Raw genomic sequence first — 13,079 nt, 5'->3', positions numbered from 1 at the left:
TGGCCTTTGGAGGTCCCACCAACACTGGATGCAGCAAATTGGGCCCACAAGGGCTCTGCACATCATGACTACTGCCATTCATGCCTATGCCTCCTTTCTCAGCAGTAAGTCGATGAGAGTCAATGAAGTTTGCTTTTGAGTAAATAATTAATTATTATTTTATTTTTAACAGGCAATGGCCAAATACAAATAATAAAAACATCATAAAATCACAGTACACGATTTAAAAGCCAGTTTTAAAATAAAATCTAAAAAGCTTCAAAAAAGCTTAAACAAATTACATCAAAAGGGTTGTTAAGCAGCTGATATAATGTCTCAATATAATATTAAAGCTAATCAAGTGCCTTATCATAAAGGTCAGTATTTACCCCATGCCTAAAAGTTATCAGAGTTGGTGCCAGGCAGGTGTCATTAGGGAGCTTTTTCCTGAACTGGGGAGGCCACTACTGAGAAGTCTCTTCTCTTTGTCGCTACCAACTGAGCCTCTCTCAGAGGCGGCAATCAGAGAGAGCCCCAGAACTCAATCACAGTGCCTGGCAGATGGTGCTTGGGAGAAGCGTTCTATCAGGTATTGCGGTCTGAAGCCATGCAGGGCTTTATAGGTTAAAACAGAGCCTTGAACTGGGCTTGGAAACATATTATCGGCAAAGTGTATTGTAAGCTGCTTAGGGAGACCTCAGCAGTTATAGGCAGCATATAAATATGTGTAAATAAAAAAATAAGATAAAAAGCAAGTGGGCAAAAATTGGTATCGCTTCGACTTTCTGGTCCCTGTGAGTAATTTGTTCCATTTTGCACATGCTGCACCTTCCAGACAGCCTTCAAGGGCAGCCCCAGGTAGAATGCGTTGCAATAATCCACTTTAGAGATTACCAGAGCATAGGTCACTGAAACCATACTACCCCTTTCCAAACAGAGGCATAGTTGGGGCACCAGCCAAAACTAATAGAAGACACTCGATGGGCCACCTGGGTCTCAGGTGACAAAGAGAACCTGCTTCTTCAAGGGGAGTGCAGCCCCCTCAAGGACAGGTTTAATCCCCTCTATCCAATTAGCAGAACCATCCACCAACAGCATAGTAGGCTCATTTGGACTGAGCACATTTGCTAGGATCATCCCGTCCATTGTGGCAGCTGGGCACTAGCTCAGCGCCTCCACAACTTTACCTGCTGAAGATGAAGAGGAGAAATAGAGCTACCTGTCATCAGCATACAAATGGCAAGGTGCTTTCAGGCAAGCTTACCTCACCGGGTTGTAGAGAAGAGGAGGAGAATTATGCAAACTGCCTTGAGTTCCTTGGAAGGGAAAAAGCTGGGATATACATATAACAAACAAACAAATGCATAGCATTTCTTCCTGTACCTATCACTGCATTAATTGGTGCCCCATCAGGACCACCTACTTGGTCTCATAACTTCCCTCCATTGTGCACATGCAGGACCTGTGAGGGAGGAATACCCCCCCCCCCACACTTGCATTGCTCAAGGAGTGGCCCTTGCATCCCTCAAGGGTCCCCCTGCAAAGGAGCCACCCCCTTTGGGGTTGTTGCCGCCCTGCTTCAGGCTGAGAGATGGAGGGCATCCGCACCTGCACCTGGTGGCAGATGCTTTCAGTGGGAGCTGGCAGGCCTCTGGGGACTTTGCCCTCTCCCACTTCCTTCAGTCCAGCCAGCAACAATGTCAGCTGGGAGAGAAGGTCTGACAAGGGACCTGGTGGGAGAAGTGAAGCCAGGTGAGGGAAAGGCTGGTGAGATGCCAAGGCCTGCATTCCCACCTTCCCCGGAGAGAGTCCCAGTCCGTCTGTTTAGCTGTGGGCCTCACGCCTCCAGGTCATGCATCAACACTGCACTGTCACTCTGATAGAAAGGACACTGGTTTTTCTTTTTTCTTTTAACCTTCAAAGCAATAGCTTTTTGAACCCCTGATACAGGAAGTTCAGAGCTGTGGTCGCCTTTTCCATCAAGTCACTTTAAGATCTATCTGCCAGAGCTTGAAAAATGACCTTTTGACGACAGTGCACACATGTTAGTTTGGCACAGCATAAGCTTCAGCGTAAATAATTAGTTTTCTAAAGAACATGGCTGAGCCAAAGCAGTTCCACCATCCTTATTCTTTAAATATTTATCAAATGAATAAATTTCCCTTCTTTCAAATGTGCAGCTGCTGTTAGTAGATTTGCCATGGTGATTAACGGGTTTGTGTGTATTTGTGCATCATTTCCTTCAGGGACAGTTTTCTCTTTGAACAGGGGATAAAGTCTTTCTTATTCCCCCAGTAAACCCCTTATTCAAATTTCTATGGCTTCTTGAAATTGTCTCCTTCAAAAGGGATAGAAAACATTCCCTCCCATCCCAGTTTTCTTCCTGTTGTTATCTCACAAATCAGAAAACTCCTCTCATAGTCACCTTTTCCCCTCCATTTGCTGATGGTGCCCATGACATTTTCCTCAAATTGCTCAATATGTGCACGATCCCAGAAATAACATTGCATTTATATACCACCTTTTCTTCCTCTTGTGAGGAACCCAAGGCAGCTAACAAAGCTCCATTTTATCCTTGCAACAACGACTCTGAGGCAGCTTAGGCTGAGAGTGGGTCGGGGACTGGCCTACGGAGCTTCCTGGCCAAGTGGGGACTAGAACCCAGATCTCCCACATGCCCAGTCTAATACTCTATGCATTGCATCACACTTGCTCTCCTGCTCTCTGACTCCTAATTTAACCTACTTCTCCAAGCAGTTTTCATAAAAAACACACGCACTACAATTCAATCCCTACTATAGCAATAATATAAAATAATAAATGCCTTAAAGTCCTACAAAAGGAACAATAGAAACAAAGCATTGTCACGGTCATTTACAAGCCAGGGAAGGCCTGAGTGCATTTGCCACCGTTTCCACCTCTCACACCATGTACTGGGGTTTCTAGAGGGTGGATGCAGCACCAAGGAGGCCTGCTGATATACCATCACCTGACAGCATGCTGTTGGTTGTGGGCTGCCCAATAGGGCCTTCTTAGAAGGTTCCCGAGGTCGAATTCATTTATATAGAGGAGGTGATAAGTTGGTATCCTGGCTCTGAGTTGTTTAGGGCCTTAAATACCAACAACAACCTTGAGCATGTCTGAGCAGCGAATAGGCTGCCAATGCAGCTCTTTTAATGTAGGTGCATCAGTAGATGTTGCTGCATTTGGCATTAGCTTCAACTTCCAAATCATGCAAGAGCAGCAGCCCCAGATAGGGTGAATTGGTAGGTCTTTGGTGCAACCGTGCATGGGATATTGTGTTCCATTCTGGCTGCCATACCTGAAAACGGGCATTATAGAGTTGGGAAAAATGCAAAAAAAGGGCAACAACAATGATTGGCATGCTGGAGCAGCTCTTCGGTGAGGAACGGCTACAATAACTAGGACAGTTCAGCTTTAAGAAAGAAGTGATAAAGGAGGGACATGATAGAGGTGTTTAAAATGATGCATGGTGTGGAGACAGTGGCAAGGGAGACATTTTTCTCCCTCTCCCATAACACTTGAACTCGGGGTCATCCCTTTAAACTGATTGGTGAGAGGTTTGGGACAGATAAAAGGAAGTACTTCTTCGTACGGTATAGAGTTGAACTGTGGGATTTGCTGCTACAGGAAGTGGTGATGTCCACCAATCTGGATGGCTTTTAAAAGGGATTGAGCAGATTCATGAGGGAGGAGACTATTTGTGGCTTGCTGGCTGAGTGCTACCTCCCTTCCCAGAGGTGGCATGTCTGCATTTACCAGTGGCTGAGCAGCTTCAGCAGGAGGAGAGATCTTGCACCGTGGCCCTTGGGGAGCCTGTGGGCGGCTGGTTTGCTACCGTGTGTGCAGAGTACTGAACCTGATGGATCTTTGGTCTGATCCAGCATGGCTTTTCGTATGGTCTTATGAATTAGTCACCCAGCTGTGAGCAACTAGTGCATGACTCACTGTGGTTAGGCCAAGATTCTCCAGGAATGGGAAATGTGGTGCCTCACCAAAGTTGATAATGGGCATTCCAGGCCACTGAGGTCACCTGGCCTCCAGTCTCAGAGCTGGACCTAGGAATACCCTATTTGTACATATCTGCTCCTTTGGGACATATATGTAAGCAAGTGCCCTTGCAATCAGCGTTCTCGATCACGTGGAAAGCCCCATAGATAGAAGAGGCTTCCCCTGCTCCTGCGAACAGTTGCCCTCCAAACAAGCAGGGTGATGAGTGTACAAACAGAGGGGGCGCAGGACATAGGCAGGAAGGTGCCATGGCATTCATGCATTCCTTGCATGTTTTGCATGACAGCTCATTGCTCACTGTGTGAATAAAATGTTGGGCTAGAATGATGCTTGGTTGGATCTGCAGGGATCTTCCTATGTTCTCATACCAACAAAAGGCAGTAGCCATCTGGAAGTGAAGCCCACTGCCAGTTCCATTCTCCAGGCAGACAACTCTGCCTATTCTGTTGTGTAAATAGTGCCCATCATTTGTGCAATGGACATTTAGTACTTCTGGAAGCAAGCCCAGAAACGAACAGAAACCCTTGTTTCTGGAATGGGACAAGTCAGTGGAGCTCCTTTATACAAACCCGAGAACCTGCCCATTCCAGAAATGGATAGTCAGCATTGGATTCTGCTCATGTTTCATCATTCGAGACCTGCTGTGTGTTCTCCTGCCTCCAAAGCCACCCTAGATAAGGCCTCCTCTGGTGGCACACCAGTCACAGAACACTCTTTCCAGAAGGAGTCGTGCAGCATCCACTGTTCTACTTTCTAAGTATCAAGGTAAACCTGTTTCTGTTTCCTGAGCATTTAGTGAACGACATTACAACATTCTTCCTCCACTGTCACTGCAGCAGCTTTAACTGGATTGTTTTATGTGGATGATATTGTAAAATGGCTTTTATTGATTGGGTGAGTCACTTCGAAGGCTTGGTATTAGAAGGGCAGGATACAAATGTTTTAAAGAAATAATGAAGAAAAAAAACCCCCTTCCTAACCATGTTGCTCTGGTTTAGCAATAACAAAATAGAGCCATGTAGCCAGCAAAAACCATGAAGGTTCTCACTTGGAGTTCATAATGATCACATGGATTTCCTTCTATGTTCTGTCTTCTAATAATATAATTATTATATAATGTTTATTTCTTCCCCAGTCAGTCTGCAAAGTAAAGAGTGCTGAAGTGTCACCCCAGAGGGGTTCTTTCTTTCTTTCTCTTCTTCATTATGGTGCCATGGAATGAGTGAGAGGCAATTGCTTCATCTTTTAACACTTGCCACCTGCCTGTGGCTCCCAGGATGTGGCAAGCAGCCAGCATCCACCTCTTATCAAGCAGGCAAAAATAAAATTTAAAAGCGATCTTCTGTGTGTCTGTGTGCCAAATTAAATCCCCCTTTGATTTGTTCAGTATTTGGGGATGTTTGACATGAAAGCAAATGTGAGGCAAGTCATCTGGCAAAGTAAAGAGGTGGCGGAAATTGCTGTGAGTTCATTAAAAAAGCACACACATTATTGCACTTGGTATGTACTTATGAGGTGGATCTGCTAGTAAGCCTAGTACTAGGCAGAGAAACACCCAGCCTTCTCCTGTTCTGCTGTCTTATAAATACCTGCTCAGGGGCTGCATGTTTCCCAGCAGCTACCATTGCCCCTGTGCTCCTTCCCAAAGTATTTTTTTAGCAGCAGCCACAGTATATGGAATGCACAAAAGGTCAAGTCTAGGGTTCTTTGCAAGCTAGATTTGACCTTTTTGACCCTGCATTGGGCTCAGGAAGCTTGTGTTTGGGGTTGGTAGTAAATCCCTTTTAAAAAGGCATTCAGGTTACCCATGAACTGCAGTCCACAAGGCAGAGGCCGTTGGGGTGAGAACAGTCCCCACACCTTTGAAAGTTTCCCACCTCTGATACGTAAGATCATAATGTCCTACTGTGTGCTGTTCTGAGTCAAATCTTTCTTTGTCTTCTTTTTCTTTTTTCTCTTCTTTTTAATTCTGAACAATTGTTATGATTGAATGTTTTAATGATTATTATTGAACATTTTAATTGTATTTTATATGATTATTTGTTGTAAGCTTTCTTGATGCTGTACAAAGGACAGGATAGAAATTTTTTAAAATAAATAAATGAAAATCATATGTCACAATGATTTTTTTAAAATTGAAGCCCATCTACTGTAGGCTGTCATTATTTTATAACAATGGAAGGGCAGGAGATGTTTAAATGGCTCCTGCATTTGTTTTCTGGGTAAAACCACTCCATCACATGCAGTACTTTGTTGTGTTGGATCTTGCAGAGGTATCAGTAGATGGTGCTCTGTTTGGCCCAAGCAGCCCCAGAAAGCTGTTTTGACTGAGACATCTCTCCTTACTTCCTCCCCCACGCCCTCAACTGTTGTTAGTGATTAGATTTCACTAACAACAAAGTCAGAAAATCCATTCATGCCTCTCCTACTTAATGTGTAATTTGATCCTATAACTGGAAGCATGACCGCTTCTTGTTTACACATTTACAATAGCTAAATGGATTAAAATTCCCAGTTTCCACTATGAGTTGGCATTACAATGATAAGAATATCAGTCCTTGAAAATGGCTGCTTGCCAATATGAAAAGACAAATGGCAGCACAATTCTGTATATCCCTATTCACACACAAGCCCCATTAAGGATAAGAGGACCTCTTGTCATGCTTGTTCAGAGGGATTCCTCATTAAAGCATGAGCTTGGTGCTTTGCATGGGAACTGGCTGCCTCAGAGGACATTGGCGGGACCCAGTATGGACCTGGCCTTTCTCGGCTGATGCCGTCATGTCTGCCTGCTTGAGAGGCTGGTGGGGATTCCTCATGGCCGGCTCCCCAGAGCATGGCCACCTCAAGAGGCTGGCTAGTAGGATTGCTCCTCCTCAAGGGGACAGAATTCCTTGGGAGCAAGGTTTATAATGAGATGTGGCTGAGCTCCGAGTGGAGTGTTGGCACTTTCTGCGAACTGCTAGAAATACTCTTTGATCTTCAGTTCTGTTCTTCTTATCTTTTTTCCCTTGTCTTGTGTACTTGGCTCTTCATGCCATTGACCTCTGGCCTTCTATCACGCTCTGCTTATAGATCGTGTTTTTCCTTGATTGATTGCCTAGTTTCTGACCTTGGTCATACCTCAGACCTTGATCTGGGGAAGAACCTGTGTACCTGGTAAAACTGTGCTTGCCAATTTGCTTACTAATTTGATCACTCCGTTGTATTTGCCCCTGTATTTGTTTAGCAAAGAGCCGGGACTGAGTTTACAGCAAGATATTTGTTCTCCTGTAAAACTGTCTTGGCTAGTCAACTAAATGCTTTAAAGGGTAGTGGTTTTAATTTCTGTCCATTTCTTAGGTTGCAACCCTATGCATGTTAAACAGAAGAAAATACTTTTTTTCTATCTAAATGTGGAGGATTGTACCCACCCATGTTAACTAATCAATGTTAAGTTATCCTTGAATGTTTATGCTCTCTTTTGTAAAATGCTACAGATAAAAAAAAAAAAAAGAAATACAAACCGAGAGGCCATGCATGTGTGTGCATCTGTAGCAGCCAGAGTGATTACAATGACATAATTCCAGTTTAGTCTTGCAATATACACACTTAGTTTATTTCAGAAATCAGTAGATTCCCTGCCCCTTTTGGAACTGGTTGGGAGCTTTTTTGTTTTGGTTTTGCATTCCTTCATTTTAGTTCCATATTTATTCATTATTAATAATAGCAAGTTCCATGTTGTTCCATGTCATATTTAACCAATGGTCTACATTAAGGGCAAAGCTATGCCATGCATTATCGTAGCAGCTACTTAGTTCCCCATAATGTGTTTGCCAGTTAGCATTAATGGGGAGACAGAGCTGAGGGTGTTTGAAGGGGAGAACTGGTGCCCAGGGATTGCTGAAGTCATTCCCTTCTCACATATTCCTCTCCTACTTACCCTCTTGCTTGAGAACCATTTTTTCACCCTGCTGGACCGCTTTTTCTTGTCTCAGAGCTGGCTGGGAGAAAATGGGAAGAATATGGTTGGGAAAGGAGGAATTGCTGCAGGGACACCCCCCCCCCCCCATACTTCATTTATCACATGTGCTTGGAAAATGTAGCATGCAACAGTTTTCAAACATGCCAAAATGCCCTTATAGAGTCACAGATTCATACTTGTTTGTTTGTTTCCTAATGATGAAGAACATTTACTAAACTCACACAAGGTTTTTTTTAAAGCATCTGTTATTGTGTTACAAGAAATAAAATTGCAGTCATGCGGCATTCTTCCACATCTGTGGGAATAATCAGTCAGGGAAGCAGGCTGAAACAGGCTCCCACCTTCCTTCTTGGCCTTCCCCAACCTATTGCCTCCAGATGTTTTAGACTTCAAGTCCTGTCAGCCCCAGAACATCTGGAGGGCACCAGTTGGGTAAGCTTGCATTAGTTATTTCAGCTACAGCCATCTGTCTATCCCATCTAGTCCTTTACTTTTGCAGGCATCATGGAGTCTTTATGTGCTACCTTTCAGCAACCAGAAGTATAGGTGGTGTTACAGAGGGCAGCCAATCTCCTGGACTTCTTTCTGCCTTGAACCTCTTTAGGAATCCGTTCAGGTGCTACTTTTAAACTTGTGACCTGTTTCAGGCTTGAAAATGACATTATTCCTTTTTGAGCACTGTCTGCAATCTGAGCTGTCTCCTAAAATATTTCCTTTGAAAACAAATGAGTTGGAAGGTATTTGTAAGTGATACGATTATGAAAGCAAATAAATATGATATTCCCCTTGTTCTACCTTCTCCTTTTCCCCAGGTTGATGCAGAAAGACAGTTTAGAGATTTAGACAGCAAACCTTTATATACATACCTGAGAGGAAGGCCCATTGAATTCAGTGTACTTATTTCTGACTAGGTCAAGATGTATAGGATTGTGCTGAACAGCTGCAATCCTATATACACATACAAAGGAGTAAGTGCTGGTGAAGAGATCAGGACTTACTTCCAAGTAAGTATGCATAGAATTGTATTATGAGTTGCTAGTGCTACTTTACTTGTTAGTAACAAAGGCTTGTGGCATTTTTCGTTGGGAGCCCTATTAATTTTTTTCACATTATATTTCATAGACTTCTCAGGAAGGCACTTACACTAAAGAAGAATACTGATGCATTTCAGTAAATGATGCTAAGAGAAAAATACATAAGAGAAAAAAATCAAAAAATATTGAGAGAGTGAGATTTCAGGTTTGTTTTGATTTCATGCAATTTTTAATTAGTGAAGAAGGCCTTCACAGGTTTTAAAAATCTACTTTTCCACTATATGGATTCTTTTAGCATATCCAGAAAATTGGTATTTCTTGTTTAGCTGCAAATAATGGACTCAACCCTGTCCAAAGTTGCTGTAAATCAAGCTTATTTGTTCTAGAATCAGGTATTACCTGAAAATTACTTTCAGTGAACCTTATCTAACATTAATGCACACTGGGGATCTGATGTTTTGCATTCCTTTTTTTATTTGGGATATTTCTAGCCTGTCCAATCACTTTTGTCTCTGGATGGCTCACATTCCTTGGACCAGGCAGATTTCCATCTGAGCATCTTTGCGCTAAGTAGGAATACAACCTGGCAGCACACAGTAGTTTGCTATTTCCTGGAACAGCCTTCCTCAATCTGGGCCCCTCCAGATGTGCTGGACTGCAATTTCCATCATTCTCAGCTGGCATAACCTCTAGATATCTCAGGGCTCAGAAAAGTATTATTTTTGGCATTTTGTAATAGATTTTCCGAGATTTTTATATTCTTTACTCACAAATGTCTCCGAGATGAAGGTTATTAGGGACAATCTGAACTTGTAAATTGTCATGTCATTTTTTTAAAATGTCCCTTTTCTTCTTTTAAAAAGAAAAGTTCATTTCCATAAGGTAGCAGAACATTTTATCAAAATGTCAAGCCCAGGTTTCAGAAATTGTGATTGTACTTGAAAAAAAAAAATCATTCTGTATACACCTAATCATGCAATGTGGTGTGTAGTCAAGGTAATCACACATGCAAATTATGCACAAGTAGTTCTCTTAATGTGAGCTTTAATATCCACGTACAGTTAACAAGAGAACTGAATGGTATGAAAGCAGCTTTTCTTATTTAATTTACATATTTATTTTCAGCTGTTGGCAATACATTCACAGTGTGCTTTTTATTTTTTAAAAAATGGCTCATTGGTGCATCTGTCTGCATAGGGGATAGGAAACACAGCTCATCTTTCTATCCTGGGATCTGGCCCTGAACAATGGCTAGGGAAACTGGAGGGCTACTCCTGCGCCTCACTTAAGAAGCAGGAAGCTGGCGGGTAATTCCACCCACATCTGCAAAGGTGTTTCTGGCACTCATACGGAAGCAAACTGCTTTCTTCTAGCCAGGATGAGGTCGAAGTTGAAAGTGGTATGACAAGGTAGAAGTTCCATTTGATGAATGGCTGGGAATCAACAAGGGGGATGATCCCTATTCCTTAACCACATTGGAACTTGCCGGGGACACAGCTCAGTGGCAGAACCCACCCTCTGCATGCAGCAGGATCCAGGTTCCGATCCCTGGCTTCTGTGGGTAGGGCTGGCAAAGGATCCTGCCTGAAGACCACCAGAGCTGCTTCCAGTCCGTGTTCACAGTACTGGCCTAGAGGGACCCATAGCCTGAGGGTCGAAGGCAGGTATCTAACATGCCTGTTTCTATGTTTACATGGCGGTGTGGCCCCCATGTAAGCTACTGTTGGTGTAGCCAACTTTTCCTCTTCTGCTCCTCGACCCTGGTCTGCATAGCTTTAATGACCTTGGCCAGTTAAAAGCAGAGAAACCTCTGAGGGCTGGTTCACATATGCATGTACATAATTTGACACTTCAAAACCGAATGATTTATAGTGAACTGGCTCCGTTAATAGTATTAGTGCCTGGGGTGAAGTGAGAGCCTGTCTGCTGTGTTTGAGCTTTGTAGGCTCATTCCACTCTTTGAGAGACTGGAATGTTTAATTCTTGATTCCTTAGATCCCTATTTAAGACCCAGTTCATACATACACGTACGCTGCTTCAAAACACGCACACTCATTAGTTTGCTCTGAATAATGAGCAGTTGAATGTATAGACTGACTCCACTGAAAAGCTATGGTATGGTATGGTATTTATTTTATTTATTTTTTATTTTATTTTTTGATTTATATCCTGCCTTTTTCCTACGAAGGGCTCAAGGCAGCTTACATCATTCTCCATCTTATCCCTACAACAACAACCCTGTGAGGTAGATTGGGCTGAGAGTCTGTGACTGGCCCAAAGTCACCCAGTTGGCTCCATGGCTGAGCAGGGACTAGAACCCAGGTCGTCTGAGTCCCAGTCCCATGCTCTTAACCACTACACCACACTGGTATGGAATGGTATGGTATGAAGGTCCTATCTCTGATGACACATTCACACATGCAAATCACCACATGATGCATTGTATGCTTTCCCAAGACTCATCTTGCATTACGTTCACTGGATAACTTTGAAACTTTATATAGTTTTCAGCCCAATTGACCTCATAGGGTTGTTGGTCATCAGCAATAATAACAGAGGGGTTGGTCTCTGAATCCACTGTATAAACTTAGTCCAGCCTTCCTCAGCCTGGTCAGGTTTTCTGGGAATTACAGGAACTGTGTCTAACACATCTCAAAGCTGCCACAGAGGGGGAGCTTGCCTTAGCCTGTCATCACCAGAAAGCCAAGTCCAAATTAGAAAAGGAAATATATAACTAGGCTTTCAGAAACCACGGCAGAAAGAATATGCCATGTCTGAATTAATTTGTGCAGTGCCAAGGAGATGTGTTATTTTCTTCTGGCCTCATATATCCCAAAGATGTCTGATATGGATTTGTGATTCTGATACCACAAAATCAATTCTTTCCCCTTTTCTCCACTTTGTCAGCCCCATTTTTTTTCATTTGCAGTCACTGTTCATTTCTTTTCTTCCTGTTTTGCCTGTCATTATGTATTATCTGAAAGCTTTGAAAAAATCTATTTGATTGGTTGCCGTTGATGTTGGTGAGATTGTGCCCTGCTTTGAGGAAGAAGTGAGTGACACAACATAGCGATAAAACTGCCATTTGAGATGCACCTGTTAACACTGATAACGTTAAAATGCTTCCTGGAATATACTCGGAGCAGCACATTCTTTAGCTATTTGAGACATCTCCACTCTATGATTAGGCATGTATACTGTTTATGAGCATGTACATCTTCTCTAACCATGCTTTTGAAAATTTCCAGAAGCAAAAATGCCTGACAGAAATGCCTAACCAGTAGAGCCTGCAAATGAGTTATTTAAATTCTGACTTCAGAAAATGATAGATGTACCATTGCTGTTGAAGTAATAGGAACTGGCTTTGAGGCTGCTTCTCAAAATGTGAAGCTAGGCCCTTGCAAGAAGCTTGGGGAAAGTTCAGGGACATATACATTGCCCTGTATTTTCTCCCTTGCCGGCCCATATTTTGTCAGATGAAACATACCATTTGCTGTCTTCCTCGGGACCAAAATGTCTTGCTACTCAAGGCCAATATTTATTTTACCTCACAAGAATGCTTTTGTTGTTTGCTTCTGTAGCTTCCCTGAATCACAAAGCAGGGCAGTCATATCATGGCTGCTTTTCTTTGCTATTTCTCAGTTTCAGGATGAAATTATGCACTGATACAACCGAACACCAACTTGTACATGCATTTTGGAGATCATTTCAAAGTAGCTTAATTTTTCTCAAGTTGTTGTCCATTAAGGTGGATTCTGTATGTGGTATAAAGTGGTGTGTGTATGCTTGGCACAAGTCTAAGGACCTGAATGCTGAAGTGTGTAAAAAATCAGCACAACTATTCAAGGATGTCCTTTGAATCCTGGGTCAGTTGGTTGTTCCAAGCTGAGGCAAAGCAGACCAACAAGGAAAAACAGAAGCACAATTTGAATTGAACTTCCAAAAACATGGTGAGAATGAGGCCTTTCAGGATCCCTAACCTTTAGGGATAATTTGACTAAGGCAACTGAGAATTGCTCCTCTATTTTGAGCAGTATACCTCCTTTACAATTTTGCATCTGGTGAAGTGG

Source organism: Varanus komodoensis, unplaced genomic scaffold, assembly GCF_004798865.1.
Source record: "Varanus komodoensis strain SLA01 unplaced genomic scaffold, ASM479886v1 scaffold3, whole genome shotgun sequence".
Classification (NCBI taxonomy): Eukaryota; Metazoa; Chordata; class Lepidosauria; order Squamata; family Varanidae; genus Varanus; species Varanus komodoensis.
Note: the sequence above shows the minus strand (reverse complement) of the source record.